At 37.7% G+C, this 27,587-nt stretch overlaps 1 long non-coding RNA gene across 1 annotated transcript in view; it reads right to left on the bottom strand.

The window, feature by feature from the left end:
* LOC131128222 (uncharacterized) overlaps positions 1-27,587 on the bottom strand; it is a 119,426-nt gene that overhangs the window by 50,240 nt on the left and 41,599 nt on the right. The gene's annotated exons all lie outside the window — the stretch shown is intronic.

Raw genomic sequence — 27,587 nt, 5'->3', positions numbered from 1 at the left:
TTTTTGATATCGTGTCATTCATTTACTTATCTTTTATAAATTTTAAGAAATTTTAGTTTTTGTGTTACTACCCCAACCTTCCATAAGTGGGTCAAAAGTTGATGCTTTGATCCTCCTCAAACTCAATTTATTTGGGGGCCACTGGAGCTAGGGTTTGGTTTCGATTTTCTACAAAAAAAGCTCTGATAAAACATTCCACTGTTCTCAAATATCTTAATTTTTATTTTTCTACACAAAATAAGATAAAAAAATAAATAAAAAAATCAAGAATAAAGAAAATCAATCAATCAGTAATAAATAAATATAATAATAATAATAAAACGGCAAATAATAAAAACTTAAGAAACCACATATAGTTGGTGGGTAGACAAATTATTATTTCAGATTAAAATGAACAAAGCATTATTAGAGCCCTGTAGACATGACAAAACACGACTATAGTCACATTTATACTTTTTTATTTACAACATATTGCGCAACTACAGGGTCTTGAGACACATGCTAACTCGCAAACTAGAGAGCTAGCGACCTAAACGGTAGCCTTCAAGTTAAATTTCCTTTAAACTTAAATAGCCAAAAACTTACCACTTCCACACGGATAGGGAGGATAACTATTAACAGTTATTTAACCTTTAACATGAACATTAATCAAACGTAATAATTTTTTCTGGGTACATGATACCATACAGCATCCATATCATAACACTAAACTTTCATATCAAGGTGGGGGCCTCAAACTAGTGTCCTGCGGGCCACATTTGCCCCGCGGGCCGCGTGTTTGAGACCCCTGCTGTACAGTCTTTAGTGCCATGACAAAAATGCCAGCTACGCCAACCCTGTCAAGTATTTTTTGTATTATTTTGGTCAGGACCACGGTATTGAACCATGAGTGTTAAAGCAGCCTACATGTAATAAAGAAAAGATTACTTTGTGGTTAAAAAAAAATAAAAATCACTAACAATTACTTAATGTCTTTGTCATAGGTAATTGCCTCCCTGCAGTCAAGCTTGACTGGTTATTCAAAGAATATCCGCTCATTTCAACTACCTTTGACAGGAAATGCTTTGTATTAAGAAAAATGCAGTTTTTGTTCTCTTTTCATGCCTAAATTGCCATGGCAACCTAAAATCACCTACCTGAGCGTACAATATTGTACTGGTGGACCACCTGGGAGACCTTTAATGTTGTGTTAGTGCTAGCGTTATTTTTCAAGGGTTTCATTTCATACAATACTAGAAAGGTCCCCTGTTATGCAAAAGTGACTTTTTAATGATGTTCTAACGAGAATGTGGGCCCCTAAAATCTGTTTATGAACATTAAACGTCAGAAAAATGTATTATCTGCCTCTTTCTCTCTGTTCTTGCGGCCTGGGCATGTTCTAGAAATATAATTTAGCAGGAGAATTAAAAAAAAATAAAACAGCAAGAATAAAAATGGAAAATCTGTAATTTTACAAAAATAAAGTCAAAATATTAAGAGGAAAAAGTGCCAATTTAAAGTAATTTATTCATTCATTTTTAGTAGTATTGAAATATTTTAAAATTTAAAATATGGGAATAGGGTCAAAATATGGTAATAACATTATAAGGAAGGAAGAAAGTAGAAATAGTTGCAAAATTAAAAAAAACAGCAAAAATGGGGAAAAAATCTGTAATTTAACACTAATAAAGTCAAAGTTTTAGGGGAAAAATGTATTGTAACGAGAAAAAGTCATACTTTTAGGAAAATAAAATAAGGAAAAAACAGCATTTTCATTGCGTAGAATTGAAATATAAAATACAAAAAGAATGTTTTCCCTTAAGATATATTATGTTATATGATAATATTATGAGAAAGAAACAAATCAAATAAGTTGCAATTTTGAAAAAAGTCAAACTATGATACCAAAGTCATACTAAGAACACAAAATTGACAAGAAATTTGAAATAGTAATTTAACCAGAATAAAGAAAATAGTTGAATTCTAACAAGAATTTATTTATTACAAAAAAGAACGGAAACAATAAAAATGGAAAATCTGCAAATTTACAAAAATAAAGTCAAACTATTAAGAGGAAAAAGTATAATTTTAAAGTAATTTATTCATTCATTTTTAGTAGCATTGAAATATTTTAAAAAAGTTAAAAGATGGGAATGAGGTCAAAATATGGTAATAACATTATAAGATGAACATTTACAGGAAGAAAGTAGAAATAGTTGCAAAATAAAAAAAACAGCAAAAATGGGGAAAAATCTGTAATTTTACAATAATAAAGTCAAAATATTTAGGGAAAAATGTATTGTAACGAGAAAAAGTCATACTTTTAGGAAAAAACAGCATTTTCATTGCGTAGAATTGAAATATAAAATATAAAAAATATGAATTTCCTTAAGATATATTATGTTATATGATAATATTATGAGAAAGAAAAAAATCAAATAAGTTGCAATTTTGAAAAAAGTCAAACTATGATAACAAAGTCATACTAAGAACACAAAATTGACAAGAAATTTGAAATAGTAATTTAACCAGAATAAAGAAAATAGTTGAATTCTAACAAGAGTTTATTTATTAACAACAAAAAAACGGCAACAATAAAAATGGAAAATCTGCAATTTTACAAAAATAAAGTCAAACTATTAAGAGGAAAAAGTATAATTTTAAAGTAATTTATTAATTCATTTTTAGTAGCATTGAAATATTTTAAAAAAGTTAAAAGATGAGAATAAGGTCAAAATATGGTAATAACATTATAAGATGAACATTTACAGGAAGAAAGTAGAAATAGTTGCAAAATATAAAAAAACAGCAAAAATGGGGAAAAAATCTGTAATTTTACAATAATAAAGTCAAAATATTTAGGGAAAAATGTATTGTAACGAGAAAAAGTCATACTTTTAGGAAAAAACAGCATTTTCATTGCGTAGAATTGAAATATAAAATATAAAAAATATGAATTTCCTTAAGATATATTATGTTATATGATAATATTATGAGAAAGAAACAAATCAAATAAATTGCAATTTTTTAGAAAATTAAGCTAAGGAAACACAAAATTGACAAGAAATTTGAAATAGTAATTTAACCAGAATAAAGAAAATAGTTGATTTCTATTTATTATATTATTTTATTATTAAATTTTTTAAATATTTTTTTAAAATTTTCATATTATTTATTTATTATATTATTTAATGGCATTGATGTGAATTATTGAAGAAAAAATGTCATAGTATTACGAAAAAAGAATAATTTTTGGAACATAGTGCACATTGTTGTGTACAAGTGGCCCTGGCTGGATGAAGTTTGGACACCCATACTTTGAGATTGAGTTGGTTGGGTGGGACCATGTTAGAATCCGAGGGGGGGTGCGAGCAGGCGGAGTCATTAGCAGTCACATACACGCCAGTTGCAGCCACTGTGGCGGCCAAAACGGATGTTTCTTGAGACTTTTTCCTCCAATTTATTCTTTTTTATCGCTCTTTAGGGGTGAATTTAGATAATCAAAACGGCAGACTGCCAGCTCCTCGTCAAACGCTCGTCTTGGCTCAAGTCTCACGTTTTTGCATTGACATTTTTATTCAAAAGCATTCCCGCTAAGTGCTTTTTGTTGTATGGAGAAAAAAAAAAAAAAGAACCATCGCCCAGGCCCCATTTTCATCCTGCTGAGAGAGCGTAGTTATGGGAATCAAAGCTAGATCACAGTTGTCACAATAGCATTTTCCTGTTTATTGCCATATCATGCCCCCCCCACCCCCCCAGCCCGGCATGGACATCTCAATGGAAGATGGCAGTCGTCCAAACTATAATGCATCTTTTCAAAAAAGACACAGCCGCTTTATTCAGCTAAATAGAAAAGATGAGGCAGAGAGTTTGACATCAACTCTTATTATAAAAGAAGCCATTTGCTGTTGGTTTTCCGGGAGCACCGGAAGGTTATTATGGGGTCCAAAATAACATTTAGTGTGGACAAAGTGTCACTCATTCACTCATATTGTCGGTAAAGCACTTTCTAATGTGTAATGCAATCCATTCTGTGTGGAATTGTTCATTTATTCCATTTGGAAAGCAATGGAGTTTCCCTCTATTACCAGCAGAGGCGCTGTTGATTCACTCTCCACCTGTTTGCTGTCTAAGGAAGAAGTGAAGCAGTGTAGCTTCAGGAAGTAGCGACACGGACGAGTCAAGCGGAAGCACACACACATCCAAATGATCCATTCATTAATTGGTACAGTCTAAGTCACCTAATTATGTACACATAATCAAACAAAAATAATTAAAGCTGCAAGCGGCATCGAACGGACCCTCGCACATCCACACATGCCACTTGGTGTCACTGGTACAAAATCCGGTAATAGACCAATGCCTGGCTTCAAGGTGTTGCCTTCGTTATGTGTACCAGTAATTATAATCTAACTTTATTACAGTTTAGTGCCAAATTGTTTGATTGATTAGTTGATTAGTTGCCATGCCCCGCCCACATCTTATGGAACAGACTAAAATCCTTCGTAATATAACAGTCGCTGTCCGTTTAGTATCTTTGATTTTTATTTGGGTACTTTTGGTCAAAGTTTGGACTTCCGTGCATCCTGTCATGCATGTCTCCACCAAATTGGTGACGTTCTGGAAACTGGTGGCAAGGGGCTATTTTTTTGTATTTTATTAAGCAAGTTTATGTTAAGTTTCCTTATTTCTAAAATCACAAATACTTCAACTTGCTGATATAGTTCATCTTCAAACAGCTAAAATAATGCATAAGGCTAAAAATAACCAATTAGCTAAAAATGTCATCCAATACTTCTCTACAAGAGAGGAGAATATGATCTCAGGGAAGAACTACATTTGAAACACTTCTATGCTAGGACTACGTTAAAAAGCCATAGCATTTCAGTATGTGGAATCAAACTATGGAATGGATTGAGTAAGACCCTCAAACAATGCACAACGATGAGCCAATTCAAGAAACAATACAAGCAGTTGATGTTTGCTAAATACAAGGATGAAGAGTCTTGAACCAGTCATGATGTGCTATATATATCACTATATTGACACTTACTATGGTACACATTATGTCATTGGCTGCTCATATCACCTTGTACTTCGGTACGTGACAAAAATATATTTTTTTTATTGAAAAAAAATTAAAATAAATTAAAATTTTTGTAAAAAATAAAAAAAAAACATAAAAAAATTGAAAAAATGTAAAATAAATTTAAAAAAAAAACAAAACTTAAAACTATAATGGGAAAGCAGCGTTGCTCCTTCCTACTCCTTTTGGACATGCGGAACTGGGAACTGATTATGTGATGCATTCAATTGTAATTTGATGCATGTTCAAATAAAATTGCTAAATACAAGGATGAAGAGTCTTGAACCAGTCATGATGTGCTATATATATCACTATATTGACACTTACTATGGTACCCATTATGTCATTGGACGGTCATATCACCTCGTACTTCCGTACGTGACAAAAATAAAATTATTTTTTTATTATAAAAACTAATATAATATAATCATAATATAAAATAAAATAATATAATTATATAATATAAAAAGATATTTTTTAAATTTAAACAAATTTTAAGAAAATGAAAAAAAAAATTAAAATTAGAAATAAATTAAAAAAATTAAAACAAAAACTTAAAACTATATTAGGAAAACAGGAAGTGAACAAATGTAACAGTTACTCATTGTAAAAGTACCAGATGGAGGGGTAGGATTTAATAAGCTTTGCTTCTTCCTACTCCTTTTGGACATGTGAAACTGTGAACTGATTCACCCCCCCCCCCCAAAAAAAGCTGACGTGCTGGCAATTTTGGTGTATTTTAATTACGTATATGTCTTAGAATAGTCGACTATTTGATCAATCAATCATATGAAAATGTCATGTGATCAAGATTGCACCATTGTGACTACATGGGGGGTGCCCACGGCTGCTTGTGAGCATACATTTATACACAGAAAGTCTTTGTTTTTTTTATAAATATCCTATTTTGATACAAATCCAGCCTCATTTGTGTCATTTGTGTTCCTTGACACGACTGTGTTTGGGTCCTAAAAGTAGAATATTGGTAATATTGAAATGTATTCATGTAATGGTTGCTTCAACCTGAAGACAATCAGTCAACGGATGCAGAAACCGGTAATTTACCTCTTATATCACAGACTCAATGATGCATTATATGCAGATGGTCGGCCCCGCCCACGCGGTGCAGGCGCTACGAAAACACGATTGCGCGCTCGTCCCCGGTGCGGCCATGCGAGTATTGTGACCTGCGATAAGGTGCCAAGAACGTGTCTGCTTGGATTATTAAAGTCCAGTTGTGTCTCTATTGATTAGTCTACCCCCCTCGTGCCCTTGAGGGAGTCGGACTGTTTAGCGTCTGTGTCGGACACAGTCATAAACGCGGAGACAGGATGTCAATGAGCAATAAACACTTGTATAAAAATTATCTCTCCCCGGTGCTGTGCGGCTGTAATTTCATTCACATCACATAAATAGGGAGGTAATTTCTCCGTGTCAAAGTAGCACGCCTTCACGCGCCGCTAAAACATTCCACCCCTGGCTGGGAGCGCTCGCTTCCGTGAACCTCGTCCACTGATTAAGAGGAAACGGAGCGTATGCCGGGTATGATCTTGTACTCTTCCTTTTTGTTTTGCTTGATTTTGATACTTTACTCTTTAAGTGCAGAAGTCGCAAAAGTGCAACATTGAATTTAAGCAGGGCGGCACGGCGGTCTAGTGGTTAGCGCGCAGACCTCACAGCTAGATGACCAGTGTTCAATTCCACCCTCCGGGGTTTTCTCCGGGTACTCCGGTTTCCTCCCACATTCCAAAAACATGCTAGGTTAATTGGCCACTCCAAATTGTCCATAGGTATGAATGTGAGTGTGAATGGTTGTTTGTCTATATGTGGCCTGTGATTGGCTGGCGAACAGTCCGGGGTGTACCCCGCCTCTCGCCCAAAGACAGCTGGGATAGGCTCCAGCACCCCCCGCGACCCTCGCATCAGCTAAACATCTGTAACTTGAATCGGAGCAACATTTGCATGAATGCTAATATTCACAGTCATAATAGATACTTTACATCTGTGTAATGATAGTAGTACATAATCAATAATAAAATAGTGAGACATGAAGAAGAGTGGATCAGACATTTTGAGTTTTTTTTTTATTTACTATATGCCGTTATCTCTAACCATTTTAAAGCTACAACCTTTTGAAATAGTAACGTCAAAACTGAAAAAAATTCAGATGAAATGAAATATGAAATCAAATGAAATAATACAACAGCAGTTGTCATATCACACCTTATTTGACACTGAACTCCATAAATATCATAAACTTTTCCAACCATTCAGTCATTCATTTCATTCATTTTCTACTGCTTTTTTCCTCACAAGGGGTGCTGGAGCCTATCCCGGCGGGGTACACCCTGGACTGGTGGCCAGCCAATCACAGGGCACATATAGACAAACAACCATTCACACTCACATTCATACCTATGGACAATTTGGAGTCGCTAATTAACCTAGCATGTTTTTGTAGTAGTCGGCCAGAATTCAAGAAGAGATACTGTATGTGTTCAACTTTGGAGGTTCCACTCAAATGTATATTAATTTTAGACTGCATAACAATATGAGAGACCAGGGTTCAATTCCACCCTCGGCCATCTCTGTGTGGAGTTCGCATGTTCTCCGCGTGCATGCGTGGGTTTTCTCCGGGTACTCCGGTTTCCTCCCACATTCCAAAAACATGCTAGGTTAATTAGCGACTCCAAATTGTCCATAGGTATGAATGTGAGTGTGAATGGTTGTTTGTCTATATGTGCCCTGTGATTGGCTGGCGACCAGTCCAGGGTGTATCTCGCCTCTCGCCCAAAGACAGCTGGGATAGGCTCCAGCACCCCTGTGACCCTTGTGAGGAAAAGCGGTAGAAAATGAATGAATGAATGAATAACAATATGAGGTGCTTTAATGACTTAATAACAGGAAGGGGTCTACACTAGTATAAACAACAATAAAGCAAAGTAAGCTCACTGAGTCTGTTTATTTAATCAGTCACCCAAGTTATGGTAATACCATTATATGTGTTTCATCCCAGTACAAGGCTTTTTGGTTAACTAGCGCCCCAATGCTGCCAATTAAGGAAAAAAATGGACTCTCCCACCCCCACCTCAAGACGAACTGATAGGGTTGGAATGAGGAAGCTAATGCTTTATCTCTTATTCTGTTAGTAGGGGGAAGATTGTGTCCATAATGAGGGGAGTCTGACGATGGGCACATTAAGAGCGAAGACTGGTAATTAAAGGAACAGTTTGCCATTGTGCACAGGAGGTAAAATTCCATTAGGCTGGCACGGGCAAATGTGAACGCCGGCCATCACTATCATTAGAAAGAACTCCGTGTGTGTTTGTGTTGGCTGATGACTAAATTGCACTCAATGATTTTTGGCTGAATCCACGCTTGTGCTTCGGTACTTTTGCTCCAGCCTTCCCGACACATTTCCTTTTCCAAAGCGGACATTTCTGTATGCTTCGTTTTAACACTTCATATTCTGGCTCAAGCAAACCGAACCGCACCAGAGTTCACAGGCGGAGACCAAACCAATCTGAGTTTTGGGGCTGCATCTTTTGTCAATGCAGTGATGCATAGCCTGTGTACACTGTAAACCTGAATATTCAAAGTACTTAATAAATGAAATTATGCATACTCAAAGTTCTTTAAAAAGTTCTAATAACTTAATTATGTCAAGTTCATTTAACATGTTCCATTTTGAGTACTTTTAACTAATATGTTTTGATTAAATTGAACTATGGCTATATTAAGTAAGATTAACTTAAAAACATAGTTTACATACAGCTTAAGACACTGTAAATTTGAATGCTCAAAATAATTAATTGGTATAAGTATAGTTAACTTAAAATGTTCTTAAAAATTCTACTTATAAATGTTGATTGCCAGTTGCATTATATAATATAGAATAAATCCACACACACATGCACACCTTCTTCCTATGGAAAGAGTTGAAATGAGACCAAAAACTATAGAATGGAGAATGCATGGCGAAAAAGAAAACTATTTCTGTCTTCACCCCAAAATTAAAAAAAGTATACCTAATATCAACTCCAAATATTAAAGCTCTGATATACTCAAATGTTTGAGTTTATGAACTCGAAAAAAATGTGGCAACTGATTGACTCACTTTTTGTGTTTTGACTTCTGCTAACTTATTATTACAGTGCAGTGTGATGTAAAGAAAGAATAATAAAGTGTAAAAGTGACTATATGAGTGTTATGTCATGTCTTAAGGGCTCTAATAATGTTAAAATCTGAATTTAGAAAGTCAGAAACATTGTGTCTATGCCCTAACTTTGACAATATTCAATCCCACTTTGTGGAAATTCACTTATCACTGTCCGGTCTGGAACAAAATTAGTAGCGATAAACGAGGGATTGCTGTATTCATTCATTCATTTTCTACTGCTTATCCTCACAAGGGTCACGGGGGGTTGCTGGAGCCTATCCCAGCTGTCTTGGGGCGAGAGGCGGGGTACACCCTGGACTGGTGGCCAGCCAATCACAGGGCACATATAGACAAACAACCATTCACACTCACATTCATACCTATGGACAATTTGGAGTCGCCAATTAACCTAGCATGTTTTTGGAATGTGGGAGGAAACCGGAGTACCCGGAGAAAACCCATGCATGCACGGGGAGAACACAGAGATGGTCAAATAAAAAATAAAAAATAAAAAACAAAAAACAAAAAACAAAAAACAAAAAACAAAAAACAAAAAACAAAAAATAAAAAATAAAAAATAAAAAATGAAAAATGAAAAATAAAAAATAACTTAAACTATATTAGGAAAGCAGGAAGTGAACAAATGTAACAGTTACTGATTGTAAAAGTACCAGATGGATGGGGTAGGATTTAATAAGCTTTGCTTCTTCCTACTCCTTTTGGACATGTGGAACTGGGAACTGATTATGGGATGCATTCAATTGCAATCGGATGCATGTTCAAATGAAATTAAACCATTACCAAAAGTATCAGATGCTGTTCAGAATAAGTGCAAGTATATGTACATCAAAACAATAACCTATACAGTAACAAAATGTAGTATTGCACATATTGTACCTGTAAACCACATATATGTCAGCATGTCACATGACATGACATGCATGGAGCCCGTTTGTTTGAGCCGAAGCAAACATGACATAAAGTGTGAAGGATTCTTTCTGGTGGTTTTCAGTCAAGCTGATCTTTTGTTGCGACTTGCAAAGTCTTATATTTGCGGTAAGCGTTTCCTATTTTCAATCCTGCCCCCTCCATCTTTTTTTTTTTTGCCATTGCCTCACAACAATATCCCTCTATCGCATTTGTCGTTTGGAATTTCAAGCGTTGAGTCAAATATCTCCACTTTGTGTCAATCCCGGCCCCGTAGCACACAATCCTTGGAAGGACGAGTCTCGTTGGCGGACAGCTCTACATGTCGATAAGAAATAAGTTGTTTGGATCCACGCTCGGATGGATGGATGGCGGGATGGAGCGTCATGCCATAAATACACAACCTTATCACATAACTGGCATGTGTTATCAAGCATGTATTCATATATTGTACTGGTTTGAGTTGCTGCATACGGTACAGTTGTGAGACAGATATGGATATGTTGATGTATTTCCAATGCAAAGAGTGATGCCACTATATCCTGTCTCGGGCTCGGCTGCTCCTCACATTCGTGCTTTGGCCGTTTGTCATTTTGACAATGAAGAAAAACGTATATAGATAAGTCTCTCAAAAGTAGCCAGCATCCCTTCATGGCGCTTTTTCCAACATAAGGAGCCAAAGCACACCTCAAAGATGACAAGCGTCTTGCTGAGGAAGCATATGTCTCCTACAGAACCTGAACCCGATTCAGCACCAGTGAAAGCAAAGAAGGAAGGCAAGGAGTGCGAGGTGCCTGCCATCCACCAGTGATGCCATCATGGAGGATGAACACCTCTGGCTAATTTCATGCCAAAGAGCCGAGTCGTCCAGAGTTAATCCATTGTTGTCAGCAACATAGTACGAGTCTGAGTGACTAGAGAGGCGTCCTTGCCCACTGTGTTCTCTGTAGGCCTGTCATTCCAAGTCATCTTTAACTGAATGATGCCGCTGTGACTGCATCTGTCACCGCAAACCCGAGCCAGAAGATGATAAAAAAAATGCATTTTGGAAAAGAAAGAGAAAGAAATGGAGAGGTGTGATAAGAGGCGCTTAGGATGGAATGTGAACCGGTAAAAAGGAACAGTAAAAGTATTTTTAAAGGATGCTTGCTTATTTTTTACTACAAGACAGAGGCTTTATTTGGCATTGATTGGAGAAAGATGAAATATTACGTTCCAATATTTGGAACGTAACTTCCATCACTTGCCCAAGGAGGAGAATTCATAGCCATGGTCCCAAAAAAAGCAATAAAATATAGCTTTTATGTAACAACATGCCTCCATGGTAATGTCATTTACCCGTCAGTATTACAAGCTTTAAACTAATCAGACAAATATTAGCTTTGATGCCAGTTTGCGAGAGACAAACCTAAAGGATTATACTGCTAAAGCTCCAAAGTTTCAGTTTACTGATGTGAATCAACACAATCTGGATGAATGTGCCTCACAATATTTACCTTTCTGTATTCAGCAGATGCAGTTATATATATATATACACACACATATATATATATACACACACACATATATATATATATATATATACACACACACATATATATATATATATACACACACACACATATATATATATATATATATATATATATATATATATATATATATATACATACATATATAATATACAACTCTACCATTCAGGTTCCGTTATGCTTCAGGGTCATGGCCAGTGATGGGAATAACGGCGGTTAAATACACAACATTAATTTTTTTCAGTAACGGGTAATCTAACTAACGTATTTTCCGGACTATAAGTCACACTTTTTTTCATCGGGTTGGCTGTTCCTGCGACTTATACTCCAGAGCGACTTATAAATGAAAAAAAAGTGTTTATGTTCCATAAACACTGGACACCTTTTCTGTTCATGTTTATTTTTGGTGTAGCTGAATAAGCATTGTGTTAGCATATCTTACACCTATTCAGCCTGTTCTCTATTCTTTTATTAATGTTAGAACTTGCCTTCCAAGAGGACGTAATGTCTGTTTTGGTCAAGTAGTTTGGGCGAATAAATTACCCGTAAAAAATGCCACTTATACTCCATGTTTTTTTTCTACCTAATTATGTATTTCTGGCCTTGTGCGACTTATACTACAGAAAATATGGTATATTTACATACATACACGCATATACATACACACATGCACATACATACATACATACATACATACATGCACATACATACATACATACATACATATATACATGCACATACATACATACATACATGCACATACATGCGCATACATACATACATATATACATGCACATACATGCACATACATACGTATATACATGCACATACATGCATATACATGCATATACATGCATATACACACATATATACATGCACATACATGCATATACACACATATATACATGCACACATACATACATGCACACATACATACATGCATATACACACATATATACATACATATACACACATATATACATGCACACATACATACATGCATATACACACATATATACATACATAGACATACATATATACATACATATATACACACATATATACATACATATATACACACACATATACACACACATATATACATACATATATACACACATATATATACACATATCTATATACACATACACATACATATACAGGGTCAGGCAAAAATGATGACACATTTGTAGGTTAAATAAAAGGCAAATAAAGTAAATAAACAAAAAAGTGTTTTTATTTTTGAAAAGTACATATAATGCCATTCTGTTTCATTATGTTTTCACAATTAAATCAGTTCTGGCCGGTTGATTTTGGTTTCAATGCAGATCCAATAGCTCTGAAGATGGTAGCCCATACCAAGATGGTGTTTCCAGCTGGTACGGGATCATGTCTACCGAGATTGACGTGCAAACGGAACGCTCGTTGTGTTACAGTTTAGTTTGCTTTGATAAATGTTTCCACAACGAAAGCGCGATGCTCACCAGTCCAATTCATGGCAGCAACAGAAAAAGAAACTAAAAACAATTCGTAAGCATTATAAAGAAAAAGCAAAATGGCATTATATGTACTTTAGAAAATAAAAACATTTTGTTTCTTTACTTTATTTGCCTTTTATTTAACCTACAAATGTGTCACATCATTCTGCCTGACCCTGTTTGTGCAATTTTTGTTGTGGCTGTTTTTTAGGGCCATTGGGTTTGATTTCTAGTTTGTTGGTTTTATTAAGTTTCATTGCCGAATAGTAAAGTACACGCACTGTACGTGTACACATACTGGTCGTACGTATATCATGCTCCTGGAGTCTTTGGCGAACCATTCATGTACAAACTTGCAGTCGTCCACGTCCCTGGGTCTCTGAACTAGCGATCCTGTGGTTGGCCTGGTCGCACGCGGTCACGTGTCACCTCAGTGTCGTGAAAACGTCTCTGGAGGCAGCTAATAGTACTGGTAGCGACCCCCGTCCGCATTTTGGTGCATTCCTGCTATCAGCATGCCGATCGCCTGGTCTGGACTGGGAAACTACGCTTCGTCGTGGCATCATGAAACATTGAATGAATGATGTGTCCGTCTTTTATAGGCCATCCTATGGTACACAGCGCTCTACAGTAATACTCAATAGTCACTCTCTTTTGAGACATACCACCAAACTGCAGTGATTTTAAGGAGTGGTCCATTTCAGGGAGAAGTGTGTAATATCAGCAATTCTTGACTACTGTGCAATGAGGTGTGACATGGAAACTGCACTCAAAACACAAACTACAAATTAAACCCTGTGGCCCTTAAAAACAGCCGAAACTAAAATTGTCCTTCAGTATATTAAATATATATATTTGTGTGTCCATGAACAGGAACGTATACACAAAGAATGCATCCGCGCTAGCATCAGTCAATCATTAAATCAATCTTTTAAAAACTATACATTTAAAATGTTAAAATGCAAACAGTGCTTTTCATGTATGACCCCGTACAACAATAGAAAATGTGACGATCCATTGTGTGTTGCATAAAGGTAAGTTAAAAATGTGAATGGCATTATATCAAAAATATGATTTTTGAGGAGTACCTGGAATATGAAATGATTAAAAAAAATTTCATTACGAAGATATTTCAAGAAAACAACCTGACCGGGTCATTTTTGACCCACTTATGGAAGGTTGGGGTAGTAACACAAAAACTAAAATTTCTTAAAATGTATAAAATAAGTCAAAAATTTGAATGGCATGATATCAAAAACATGTTTTTTGAGGAGTACCTGGAATATGAAATTAAAAAAAAAATTTCATTACAAAGATATTTCAAGAAAACCTGACCAGGTCATTTTTGACCCACTTATGGAAGGTTGGGGTAGTAACACAAAAACTAAAATTTCTTAAAATGTATAAAAGATAAGTAAAAAATGTGAATGGCATGACATCAAAAACATGTTTTTTGAGGAATACCTGGAATATGAAATTATAAAAGAAAAATTCACTACGAAGATATTTCAAGAAAACAACCTGACCGGGTCATTTTTGACCCACTTATGGAAGGTTGGGGTAGTAACACAAAAACTAAAATTTCTTAAAATGTATAAAATAAGTAAAAAATTTGAATGGCATGATATCAAAAACATGTTTTTGGAGGAGTACCTGGAATATGAAATTAAAAAATAATTTAATTACGAAGATATTTCAAGAAAACAACCTGACCGGGTCATTTTTGACCCACTTATGGAAGGTTGGGGTAGTAACACAAAAACTAAAATTTCTTAAAATGTATAAAAGATAAGTAAAAAATGTGAATGGCATGATATCAAAAACATGTTTTCTGAGGAATACCTGGAATATGAAATGATACAAAATTTTCATTACGAAGATATTTCAGGAAAACAATCTGACCAGGTCATTTTTGACCCACTTATGGAAGGTTGGGGTAGTAACACAAAAACTAAAATTTCTTAAAATGTATAAAAGATAAGTACAAAATGGGAATGGCATGATATCAAAAACATGATTTTTGAGGAGGACCTGGAATATGAAATGATGAAAAATTTTCATTACAAAGATATTTCAAGAAAACAACCTGACCAAGTAATTTTTGACCCACTTATGGAAGGTTGGGGTAGTAACACAAAAACTAAAATTTCTTAAAATGTATAAAAGATAAGTAAAAAATGTGAATGGCATGACATCAAAAACATGTTTTTTGAGGAATACCTGGAATATGAAATTATAAAAAAAAATTCACTACGAAGATATTTCAAGAAAACAACCTGACCGGGTCATTTTTGACCCACTTATGGAAGGTTGGGGTAGTAACACAAAAACTAAAATTTCTTAAAATGTATAAAATAAGTAAAAAAATTTGAATGGCATGATATCAAAAACATGTTTTTGGAGGAGTACCTGGAATATGAAATTAAAAAATAATTTAATTACGAAGATATTTCAAGAAAACAACCTGACCGGGTCATTTTTGATCCACTTATGGAAGGTTGGGGTAGTAACACAAAAACTAACATTTCTTAAAATGTATAAAAGATAAGTTAAAAATGTGAATGGTATGATATCAAAAACATGTTTCTTGAGGAATACCTGGAATAGGAAATCATGAAAAATTTTCATTACGAAGATATTTCAAGAAAACAACCTGACCGGGTCATTTTTGACCCACTTATGGAAGGTTGGGGTAGAACACAAAAACTAAAATTTCTTAAAATGCATACAAGATAAGTAAAAAATGTGAATGGTATGACAATCAGAAACATGTTTTTTGGCCATACGGAGTTATTCCAACAAGAGGAAGAAAAACTCGGGGAAGTCGGTATCACATGATGTTGGTGTTTACGCTTTACTGCGAATGCCCCATTGACTATTCTGGTTGATTATAGTGGTGCATGTAGACATGCGATTGGAATATTCCTTTCCATGTATACCATTGCTTTCGGAAAGGTCATTCGGAAAAATTCCATTCGGAAAGAGAAAAAACTCATGTAAACGTGGCTATTGTCAAACTGTAATTTCAAAAGGAAAAATTACTGGTTTTACAAAGATGAAAAAAAGAAAATGAAACAAAAAAACCCTTAATCTCTTTAGCACACGTAACAAATCCTGAGAATAATAAGAAACACGTAGAACTGTCAATCACCGACCTATTGACCAAAGATGAAGACGATGGATGAATTAGTGAAAACGTGGAAAATTGGCGAGGCGCTCGTGTCAGTCGGCCTCTTTGAGTTCCTCATCTGAAAGGCTGTAAATGGAGCCCATTTCTCTGATAACGCCACTTAAAAAGACATAAGAGGTCAAAATCATTTCTACTGGCTCTTTTATCTTTTTTTGTTCTTGTTCTCTCTCAGCAATTTGGAAGCGTGAAACAAAGTCAAACGGAAGTTCAAGATTTAAAAGAATGAGGAATTGAATCAAGTCTCACAAATCGCATGAGGGGACTTGATGTTAAAGTGGAGGACTCGGTATTGTATCCGCTGATTAGACAACACACTCAGTTGTCAGAGTTGGGGGAAAAAGTTGGCGTCATCATGACAGTCTTAGAGTTTTGGACAACAGAGCTGACCAGATCGAACCGAAATTCTGAAGCAGCGATTACGTCCGAGGGAGTTTCTTCCGTTGCGGTTCTGTCCAAAGCATTTTCCAGTCTGAATCGGTTTTGTTGAGGCGATTATGTCAGAGGGAGATTTGTTTGATGCCGTTTTCTCTGTCGTCCGCATGCCGTTTCGTTTGAGGCCGTCGACTGTTCTCAGGCAGTTGGGTCTGAAGTGGTTTTGCTGGGGCCCGTTGTGCCCAAGGGAGTAACGACTTCCACCAAAGCAGTCTGGTCAGAAGCCGTTAAGTCTACAGATCGATCTTTCTTCTTTAGAGTTTCATCCAAATCGGTTTCATTTGAGTTTGCGATGTCCAAAGTCATTATTCCTGAGAGGCGCAGATCTCACAGCTGGGAGGACCAGGGTTCGATTCCACCCTCGGCCATCTCTGTGTGGAGTTTGCATGTTCTCCCCGTGCATGCGCGGGTTTTCTCCGGGCACTCCGGTTTCCTCCCACATTCCAAAAACATGCTAGGTTAATTGGCGACTCCCAATTGTCCATAGGTATGAATGTGAGTGTGAATGGTTGTTTGTCTATATGTGCCCTGTGATTGGCTGGCCACCAGTCCAGGGTGTACCCCGCCTCTCGCCCAAAGAAAAAGCGGTAGAAAATGAATGAATGAGTTTCCTGAGAGTTTATGAAACCGATTTTTTGTACGGTGGTGGTTTGTCAGAAGCGGTTTCATCTGACAGAATTTAGTCCTAAGCCTTTTCCTCGTAGAGAGATTCATTTGAAATAATGAGGGAGTTTTGTCTCAAGCTGTTTAATCTGAAGTCATTACATGTAAACACCGCTTTGACCAAAACAGGTTCATTTGAAGTAGTTCTGTCCCAAGGAGGTTTTGTCTGAAGCCGTATTGTGATAGTCCATTATGTTCCAGTGAGTTTTGTCTGGTGCCGATTTGTGTCCAAAACCGTTTTGTCCGAGCCAGTTTGGTTGGAGGGAGATTCATCTGAGACAGTTATGACCAAGCAAGCTTAGTCCAATGCTGTTTTCCCTAAAGCAGCTTAATCTGAAGCCAATATATTTTGTCCGACACCATGCAATTTGTGGACATTGTGTCTGAGAGACTTTCAGGTGACGTGTTGTATTACCCAAAGTCCACACGGTTTGTCACAAAACCCTTTTTTCCGATGGTCGATAGTATAATTCCATGGACTCGGACTGTTCTGCAACAGGTTCAATTCCAGATGAATGTGTTCCTGAGACTTGAAATGTCTATATGTCTCAAACTCAATTTACTTGGGGGCCACTGGAGCTAGGGTCTGGGTGAGGCTGGGCTCAGGTTTTCCAAAAAAAAAAAAAAAAACGCATTTATTAAAAACAAAAAAAAATGTAAAAACTTCGCTTTGGTTCCAATTTTCTACAAGAAAAGCTCTGATAAAACATTCCACTGTTCTCAAATATCTTACTTTTTATTTTTCTACACAAAATAAGATGAAAAATAAATAAACAAATCAAGAATAAAGAAAATCAATCAATCAGTAATAAATAAATAAATATATATAATAATAAAAATAAAACAGCAAATAATAAAAACTTGAATCACATATAGTTGGTGGGTAGACAAATTATTTTTTTCAGATTAAAATGAACAAAGCATTATTAGAGCCCTGTAGACATGACAAAACACGACTATAGTCACATTTATACTTTTTTATTTACAACATATTGCGCAACTGCAGGGTCTTGAGACACATGCTAACTCGCAAACTAGAGAGCTAGCGACCTAAACGGTAGCCTTCAAGTTATTTCCTTTAAACTTAAATAGCCAAAAACTTACCACTTCCACACGCATAGGGAGGATAACTATTAACAGTTATTTAACCTTTAACATGAACATTAATCAAACATAATAATTTTTCTGGGTACATGATACCATACAGCATCCATATCAAACTTGCGCGGGCCGCACTAACAAACTTTCATATCAAGGCAGGGGCCTCAAACTAGGGCCACGTGTTTGAGACCCCTGCTCTACAGAGTGGTTTTGGAGAGTGAAGCCAATCAAAACAATTATTCCTGATTGTTTACCGACAACACAACAGTAGGTATACCAAAAATGTTCATGTTTTTGTTGATTTATCCCTTTATGTCCATTCATAAGAACCTTAGGTGAGATTTGTTTGTTGTTGGGAGTCTGCAAGCATTTCCGGTTTGATATCCGTGAGCCTGAGAACATTGTTCCATCATCATCCCTCCCCACCTCCATCACCCCTGCTACTGTATACATCACAGTAATGTTAGTGGTGACACTCCCTTTCACGGGCGTTCATCTGGAACAGAATTACATAAGCCATTTACCACCAGGTCCACATGATGGATGACGGGGCCTGCGGACAGAGAATCCAGGCCTCATTGTGATGCCCCCCCATCTCCACTCCCCGGGAGAAAATGTCACAAGTATGACATACGAGGCTTCTTGAAAATCCAGAAATGTTTGAGATAGAGTAAGGTAGATCAAACATGAACCAAGAGACATTTTTGTTGTTTTGGGGGTTTGGTACCCCCAAAAGGTGGGATTATATTGTACAATGACTACTTTCTTGTACACTGAATATGACTTTTCATTTTGGTAAACTGTAGTTGAACTTAAGAGGGCTACGTGACCTGGGGAGGCCAACGTGACCTGATTGTTACACAAGATGTGTTTCTGCCAAAATACTCAAGCCCAGTCATGAGGCATGACCATATATGGACTGAATTCTGGAAATCCACGTCATTGCTATTGTTCATGAGGTCTATATAAGAGCTGTATTAAATAAACACAAGGACCCCTTTCCTACAACTGCAAAGGTGCTTCATGGTGCATTATTTGCCAACAATTTCACATGTTAGGAGACCAGGGTTCAATTCCACCCTCGGCCATCTCTGTGTGGAGTTTGCATGTTCTCCCTGTGCATGCGTGGGTTTTCTCCGGGTACTCCGGTTTCCTCCCACATTCCAAAAAAACATGCTAGGTTAATTGGCCACTCCAAATTGTCCATAGGTATGAATGTGAGTGTGAATGGTTGTTTGTCTATATGTGCCCTGTGATTGGCTGGCCACCAGTCCAGGTTGTACCCCGCCTCTCGCCTGAAGACAGCTGGGATAGGCTCCAGCACCCCTGTGACCCTCGTGAGGAAAAAGCGGTAGAAAATGAATGAATGAATTTCACATGTCAAAAGTGTGACAATGAGAGTTAATATTCCCCATACATGAAAACTGGCATGTCAATTCTACATATAGGGGCCAAAATTGGGGTAAGGAGTGCATGTTTTGACAAATGTTCATCCTTTTGAGGAATAGCGTTGGCATCTAAGAGTTATTCTAGTAATCCGCTTTATTAATTATATCTAAGTTATAACTCCTGCAGTTAAATTTTAATCAGTGAACGAGAAGAGCTTTGATGGAATAGACCTGGTGGGAACTTAGTTGGTCTCAAATCTTCTGACAACCAGTGTGAGGAGTGTCTCTCTCAGTGGAATTTTCATCTGCTTATTTCGATGGTCAAAACGACATGTCGGTTCCACAGTGTGCATGTAAGTGTGGAGACGTGACATCTCTCTGCAGATATGTCCATACAAATCAACTACTATTGGATCAGGGGTGTCTAAAGTTCTTCCAGAGAGGAGCACCACATGTAGATACAGTATGATAAAAAGTTAAATATTTTTTTTTAAAAAACTGCGTCTCTGCTGCAAAATAAACCACAATGGAGCCCAAAAATGTTCAAGTGCCAGCATTTTGATAAAGAAAGTGACAAACACTATTGAATTGAAAAAGTAACTCATGACAAAACAGGAAGGTGGTGTCCGTTTGCATCTTTAGTAACAACCAAGTGACATCCCTTTTGTTTCTCGTTTATATGCATTTCAGTCAGGGTGGGGTGTTCTGGAACAGATTCATGACGCCGACCGAGGTTCCACCGTATCGTGTGTGATGCCACATGACTTGACTCTTTCGGGTTGGTGGATGAACGATAGAAAAGCCTGACAAGTGATTTATAGCCGTAATCTTCCCCGACTGTTATAACACTTTATTTCGTTGATATGTCTATGTTGGTGTGTTTGTGATGTGGGGGCGTGGGGGGGTGGGGGGTGTTGACAGAAATATAGCATACCGACATACAGCAACCATCCCTTAATATAAGTGCAGCTCATTATCAATCAGCGGAACGATACTACCAAAATGAACGGTTTTATCTAAAAAGGAAGTTTTTCATCCTAACAGCAAGTTGACTCAGTAATACTCAACTACTTGGAACATAAATAATACAATATTGAAACGTACAGGGTGTTCATCCTGCAGGAAGATAGTACACAGAGTTATTAAATACCCCCAGGTTGCAAATGTGAGATGCAGCAAGATCCCACCTGCGGTGTGTTCAAGAACTTTAAAAAAAAAAAAAAATGGGCTGTGCTGGAAACCGCATACTAACTACTACATACTTCGATACCCATACTATCCACACTCCATACTGCATACCCAATCCATCAGACAGTATGCAAAGCGTTTACACTACAGCGTACTACATGATAACCCACAATCCATTGCGCTGATTTCACTTTAGCTCTAAACTCTTTAAACACATCACTTTATTGATTTTTTTTTTTTAATCAGGCGGAAAAGTGGCCGTTTAGATCCAGAGTGTGCCATTTATTTGTCCAAATACCAACTGTTTACAATTTCGTTCTGATGAATTCAGCAAAATTTAAGCTAACCGAAGTGAGCAACGCATTTTTGGTTATTTTCACAAAATAAAACACCCCCTTACTTTTCTCATACAAAAAAAAACATTTTACCCCTCCAAAAAATGTGATTTTTTTCGGGTCGATGCCGATACCAATTTTTTTCCATCACCCTTAGCCGATGGCCGATTATGGACTGCCAATTTTGCTTGGGTTGATTTGTGGCCGATACTGCTTTTGCTCCCTCAATTTACATGAAAAAATGACAATGATAACAAATATTACAGGTCTCAAGTTTAAACAAACATTTATTGAAATGTAAACACTGAACACACATTCAAGTAAAAAAAAAATGGATGCCTGTTTGTAAATCACGCCACGGAAAACGACATCCGCGAACCCACGTGCGTATCGGCCGAAACTGATTCAAGTAAAGAACACAAATATCGGCCCGATATATCGGTCGAACATTAATTGTCTCCCTCTGGAGGGCGTACCGACACGGCTCTCGAAATAAATCCTCTTTAACAATTGGCCAGTTACTGTATACCTCCATCATACCCAGACTCGGCGACGTTGATATGATAACTATGGCATGTCGCCGTTCACTGGACTAACAACACTGGCCTTTTTGCAGCCTTTATATAGGCCTCCAAAACCAATAGCATGATGCAAACACCTACCGAGTAATTCAATGTGTATTTGGGTCCACACCAGAACCGTGATAACATGACAACACATTAGCTCAATTATCCGAGTCAACCTTGTATCGAACAACCACCGACTAACAGAATTATGCATGTATTTCTACCTCAAAAGTTTCTGTTGACTGTCGGTATATTTTTAGAACGTGGCCACAGTTTTGACACCCCTGAGATATACATCAAAATGCCAGCAACACAGTATATTTTATTAAGACGCCATGATGGATGATTGCCTGAATCAGCTCTTATGAACTACTTCTCCGTCTTGACCTTTCCAGTTACTTTCTTTCCGTCTGTGATGCAGTTGCAATTGAAATGGGTACTTTGGCAGTCACAATATCTCAAACGAGCTGATTATCATCAGTAATTCTCAGCCTAGCGCTTACAGGCAAACAGTAATACAACTAAATGTTTGTTCAGGATGGGCAAGCTGTTCCATTTGCGTTCCAAATATCGGTACTTTTCTGGCCCGTTACCAATGTCACAGTAGTTCAGAAACCGGGAGCAAAAACAGCACAGCACAGCACTCCGGTCATGTAGAGCAGTGGTTTTCAACCTTTTTTGAGCCACGGCACGTTTTTTTTTACATTGGAAAAATCTTTAACCATTAACCAAAAATATTACACAATGTCACCACGACCTCACACGTGCATCAATAAGTCTATCGGAGGAACAAGGTAGGTGTTGCCACACGGACCAATATTACATTCCTCTGCTAGTCTTTACACCACAGACACTCGACAGTAGCCATGTTTTTACCTTTCCGAATGACATTTTGGGAAACAATGGTATACATGGAAAGGAATATTCCAATCTCTTGTCTACATGCACCGTGAAAATCAACCAGAATAGTCAATAGGGCATGCCCAGTAAAACGTAAACATCAACATCACGTGATACAGTTTTTCATCTGTCCAGTCTTGAAATTTAGTTTGAATCAAAAACAAACTTTGCTTAGTCCAGTGCCGATGGCTGGCCTCCATTTTTAAAAGTGAAGAACGTCTGGATCTGCGTGTTAACGTCATATCTGAGCATGCGCTGAAAGAACGCACCCGGGATAAATTTAAACAGGAAAAGATCAAATTCAATCTTGCTAATATTTAATAGTTAAACTCAGGACATGTTTTATATAGATATATATTTTCTTTTTTAATAAAACTGCACTTGTGAATGGCGTATAGAAGGGTTTAGATTCTGTTTCACAGATGGCGCTAATGCACACAAAAGCTGCTTGCCAACCGCCAATAAACAACAGAAGATGAAAAACACCACGAAGAAGAACGCACCCTGACAACTTCCCGTTTGAGCGGGTACAAGATACCTCAATCGGATTGGAATATAAAGGAATATTCCATCCCTGTTCAATTCTTTCCGTTTGAGCAAATAAACCAAATGCAATTGGAATATTTGGGTCCATGTATACTATTGATATAATGGCTATTGACATAATATTTGCAAATGATGATTATTCATTCATTCATTCATTTTCTACCGCTTATCCTCACAAGGGGGTGCTGGAGCCTATCCCAGCTGTCTTTGGGCGAGAGGCGGGGTACACCCTGGACTGGTGGCCAGCCAATCACAGGGCACATATAGACAAACAACCATTCACACTCACATTCATACCTATGGACAATTTGGAGTCGCCAATTAACCTAGCATGTTTTTGGAATGTGGGAGGAAACCGGAGTACCCGGAGAAATGCAACACAGACAGCTACAAAATAATTAAAAGTACTTGTTGGGGTGGAATTGAACCCTGGTCTCCAAGCTGTGAGGTCTGCGCGCTAACCACTAGACCGCCGTGCCGCCCCAAATGATGATTAATAAATGTTAATTATAAAAAGTGATATTGGATAATTCCTCACGGCACACCTGACGGTTTCTCAAGGTACACAAGTGTGCCGCGGCACAGTGGTTGAAAATCACTGATATAGAGGATCTTTGACTAATGCTCTCACTCTTGTGTGTTTTGTGTTAACAGTTTTGGTTTGCGGGAGCTAATTAATAGGATTCGTTTAGCATCCATTATAGTGAGATGAATGAAACCAACCAAGGATGGACTTTATTGTTTTTGTTCCTTTGATACACAGTTAAGAAATGCAGCTTTTGACAGCCGTGTAATCTTGTCATTTCTGGCTTTAAGGGTTTTTTTTGTGTGTGTGTGTACTGTGTGTGTGTGCGCGTGACAACACAACTGACCTTTCCGCCACCAGCTCTGTCCCTCGAGCAGACAGTGTGCAAAATGATGAATTGAAAAGGTGAGAAAACTATCTTTTAGGGTTCAGAATCCACGGAAGGAGAAAATTGGCAAAGACGTCTAAGGCCACGTGTGTCACGCCCTCCATTCATCATCACGGCGTGTGGATGGGTTGGCCGAAGCGTGTGTCGCCATTTGTATTTGTCCTATGGTACCGGGCTTTAATTATTAACCTAAATTCCGAACTATAAGCTGCTGCTTTGTCCTCCACAGTTAAAACAATGAATTATGGATAAATGGACTACAGTTGGGCGGCACGGCGGTCCAGGGACCAGGGTTCAATTCCACCCGGTTTCCACCGGTTTCCTCCCACATTCCAAAAACATGCTAGGTTAATTAGCGACTCCAAATTGTCCATAGGTATGAATGTGAGTGTGAATGGTTGTTTGTCTATATGTGTCCTGTGATTGGCTGGCAACCAGTCCAGGGTGTACCCCGCCTCATGCCCGAAGACAGCTGGGATAGGCTCCAGCACCCCCCGCGACCCTCGTGAGGAAAAGCGGTAGAAAATTAATGAATGAATGAATGGACTACAGTTGAGCGGCACGGCGGTCGAGTGGTTAGCGCGCAGACTTCACATATAGGAGACCAGTGTTCAATTCCACCCTCGGCCATCTCTGTGTGGAGTTTGTTCTCCCCGTGCATGCGTGGGTTTTCTCCGGGTACTCCGGTTTCCTCCCACATTCCAAAAACATGCTAGGTTAATTGGCGACTCCAAATTGTCCATAGGTATGAATGTGAGTGTGAATGGTTGTTTGTCTATATGTGCCCTGTGATTGGCTGGCCACCAGTCCGGGGTGTACCCAAGACAGCTGGGATAGGCTCCAGCACCCCCCGCGACCCTCGTGAGGAAAAAGCGGTAGAAAATGAATGAATGAATGGACTACAGTTCCAATGACGGAAAAACAGGAAGTAGTGATTTGAACAAGTGAAGTGGATTTGAAGTCTGATGCAGAAATGGCGACAAATGTGTTGATAGGCCACACAGATGGACAACTCACAAGATGTTGGACTGTGGAAAAGCATGCCAAGGTGGCAGTAAGTCAATATATTGTTTATATTTCTTCTAATAGTAGCCAGCCTAGTGCTGGGCTAATGTAGTGTTCATTCCGAACTGGCTTGGTTAGGACACGCTAGCTAGGCGGCTAACATGGTAATAATATACCGTATTTTCCGGACTATAAGTCACACTTTTTTTTTCATAGGTTGGCTGACACCAGAGCGACTTATAAATGTAAAAACTGGACATCTTTTCTGTTCATGTTTATTTTTGGTGTAGCTGAATAAGCATTGTGTTAGCATATCTTACACCTATTCAGCCTGTTCTCTATTCTTTTAATGTTAGAACTTGCCTTCTAAGAGGACGTAATGTCTGTTTTGGTCAAGTAGAAAATAAATTACCCGCAAAAAATGCCACTTACACTCCAGTGCGACTTATGTATGTTTATTTCTACCTAATTATGCATTTTTGGCCTTGTGCGACTTATCGTCCAGAAAATACAGTAATTCCAAAAGGTCGTTTTTGATTGCGGGGTACAAATCCTAAATTAATACAGGTTTTCATGGCAAATTGCTAGCTAAATCTTTGTAGCCGAGCTTGAGGTCTGTACTTTTTTTTTACTAGATCTATTCGTAGGTCTTCGTACCAGGGCTACATAAGCAACTTTTCATCTGCATAGAGCTGACAATGTCACATACTGTCAGTCAAAATACATAAGTAGCATAATCATCAGAATACAATACCTGTGACCGTTATTGTGTTATTGTTGTGAGTTGACTGCATTTGTTTCCTGGGACATATTCTGGTCGTGACAACCAAGATGGCGTCGGTTCAGAAAACTGACTGGAGGCGTGTCAAAATCAACCATTTCATTTCAGTTGTTAGTTGTTACTCTATAATCTATGACAGCGGCATGACAAAAATGTTTTATTATAAGAGTACAGTCTTTTTTTTTGGTGTCATGAGAACTTTAAGGATGTTTGATCAAAATGTCCAATTACTACAGCGTCTGCTTGGACCACGGCAGCTGTTGAACTCGAACGAGGGGGGAAAAAAATCCTGTCACTCAGCGCTACCGAGTGAAGCTGGGTGTAGGATACGGTAGGATTGCAAGGTTTATAGTGCGTCTTTCTGTGTAAATATCCTATGTTAAGGGAGGAACTTACAGTTGTCATTTCTGTTTGGGTTGTCTACTTGGAGGTGGAGTTTGTATCCGCAAGAAGAACAATAAATTGTCATAAATCATAAATCTGTAAACATCATAACACTAAGGAGTACATAATATTCACACTATGAACCTTCATAATTCTCTTTGACTATTGACATGTGATTTAGCGTGTTAGCACAAGGGAAGTGTTACTGCAATTGGAACTAATCAATAGATCTGGGCTGTCCACCCTGTGAATAGGTCAGAGGTCATATACGTGCGGAAGATGTCATCATCGCCACAGTTTTTATGATGCTACTTGCAGACACTGACCATGTCGTTTGAAGCAAGAGTTGAGGGTCAGAACTCTGCGTTAATCCAAAATGGTACATCCTGTGTCTTTTGCTAATACAAGTCCGTCCAAGATTTCCTGGATCCGATCTTGCAGCTAAATTTTCTGAGACAGTCCAGACATTTGGTGGACTTTTAACGGCGCCTTGAAGCCTTCTTCCCAACAATTACACCTCTCTCTTTGAAGTTCCTAATGATGCGACAAAAGGTTGTTTATGCGCCATCCATGACTGCAATATGCTTGCCTATGAAGGCCGTTTTTTGCAGGTATCCATGGTTAAGAGATTTGTATGTTAACTACAGAAACACTAACATGATGTCAGGTGGTCCTTTTGTAGCAGGGCTGAAATTCAGTGGAAATGTTTTGGGAGATTTAGTTAATTTTCATGACAGAGAATTGCGATTAAAAGCCATTTGTGTTATCACATCTTCATAACATTCAGGAGTATATGCAAATTGCCATCATAAAAACTGAGGCAGCAGACCTTGTGAAATTTAATGTGTCATTCTCATAGCGATTCGGCTTAACATCCTAAAAGTTACAGTGGGTGTTTTGTGGAGCTGAGTGACGAATTTCAAGTCACTCCACCTTACCTGGGGTCCATAACTGCACTACCAGGTGGTGCATTTGTAAAAAAAGAATAATTTAGCCAATTCTTTGTACCTTAATATCACCAAAATGAAGTAGC

Source organism: Doryrhamphus excisus, chromosome 4 (assembly GCF_030265055.1).
Source record: "Doryrhamphus excisus isolate RoL2022-K1 chromosome 4, RoL_Dexc_1.0, whole genome shotgun sequence".
NCBI classification, from domain to species: Eukaryota; Metazoa; Chordata; class Actinopteri; order Syngnathiformes; family Syngnathidae; genus Doryrhamphus; species Doryrhamphus excisus.
Note: the sequence above shows the minus strand (reverse complement) of the source record. Positions and strands in the feature narration are given on the sequence as shown.